We start from the raw sequence: 1,825 nt of genomic DNA on the forward strand, positions 1-1,825 counted from the left end.
CATGCAAATTTACCATCCACGAGCAGAGATCAGTATCAACCTGAGATATTTCCAACAGAAAGTTGCCAAAACAATCAGGAACAGGAAGATGCCTGGTTAAGGCATTCTCTAACATAAGAGAATGAGCTTTGCGCTTTAACATTACACATTCTACACTTAAAGAACTATTTACTATAGTCGATTCATTCATAACTGTTCTACCAAAGTACCAAAGGACCCTAAAACTCTTTTGCAAACTCCTACCACTTTAAATATAGATCAAATTGTACCAAAACAGTGTTATTTCAATTTTATGAGGTTATGTTTTGTTTTCTGCACATTCTCTGTCAAATTGCTGTAATGTCAAACTTAGTTCGCAGGGAGTCGCTGCAGTCGACACCACGGGTTACATAAAGGTTTTCTGGGTGACTAAAAGTAGCCATAAACACCCCGGCATTTATAATGGTGATTTGTATCACCTTTAGTTGTATAAAAGACTAAAATTGGTGTTTTAAATAACCCAAACTCATTTACGCAATCTTAAGTAACCAAATTTATATAATGGTTGATGAGTATATTATAGACCCTAAAGTAATATATAGCACTTTAAATATAATGGACGCCATTATTATTGATGTCTTCATTTTTGGCTACAATGAGTATTTCTAAGATAACGTTAAAAACTGGTACAAAACTATATTTTGGCCATTTGCCAGTTATTTCTGTGTATTAAAAAAGTCGTATGTTGTATTATTTGTATTAATAAATTTGACTTTCATTACAAAAATTTGACCATATTTTTTTGGTTTATAAAAAAATCTATTAAATAATTCTGCTTTTGGGGGCGCATGTGTTTTTTGGAGGTAAAATTGATTTTCACACAGTAAATTTAATATCGCATATGTATTTAGTACTCTGGATAGGCACAATAGATGTTATTAAGCCAGTAATTTCTATAAAGTCATTTGCATAACGCAAACGCTTTGTAGGCTATGACAGGGATGGCGTCATTTTGTCTCTTTTGTTTCTCGTCTGGATTATCTGCGTAGAACAACTTGGAGCAATAAGATCATATCTGCTTTTTATGTTAAAAAAAGAGGCAAATATTAAAGTAGTTAGTGAGAAAGAAACAAGTATATTTTCAAAAAACGCGCATGCGTGATGTTTCTATGGAGGTAGTCTCTGGGAACCTTCTCAACACCACTATATAACTAATATATACCCTTTTTCAGTTTTATAGCGGTAACTCGATAGGATATATAAAGGTGTTGAGAAAGTTTTCAGGACTTTGGTTGCACACCTTGAGTGGTAAGGGTTACCATAGGAACAGTTATAAAATGGACCGTTTAGGGCATATAAGTGTTATATAATGGTTACCAATAACTCACGACAACCATTCTAGATGCGTTTAGGTTGTATAATATGGTGTTGGGTAGTTTCCTAACACACTTATAAAACAAAAAATGCTTCTTGGGAAGAAGAATATTTTTTCTTATATTTCTTTTTTTTTTCTTTTTTTCTTTATATTTCTTTTATAACCAAATTTGGTTTAGTTATTTTACTTTCAAAATTTAAAAAAAATAAGTACTTATTGCTCATATTTTAAGAACCACTAGATTTTTTCTGGCTTTTCTTTTTTTTTAATTTAATCTACAATACCTATATTGTGATAATATCAAGATATTATATTTTTTGACCTAAAAATAAAAAAAAATCGAAATTTTTTTTCGAAAAATATTAATATAATTTCGGACGTTCTCTGCGAAAAACAGTATAACAGCACGAAATTCGTAAAATGTTTTAACGATTATCCGAATTTCGGACTTTTAAATATAACGGTTAGAGA

This window comes from Sitophilus oryzae, unplaced genomic scaffold (genome assembly GCF_002938485.1).
Source record: "Sitophilus oryzae breed Bouriz unplaced genomic scaffold, Soryzae_2.0 scaffold_931_pilon_pilon, whole genome shotgun sequence".
NCBI classification, from domain to species: domain Eukaryota; kingdom Metazoa; phylum Arthropoda; class Insecta; order Coleoptera; family Curculionidae; genus Sitophilus; species Sitophilus oryzae.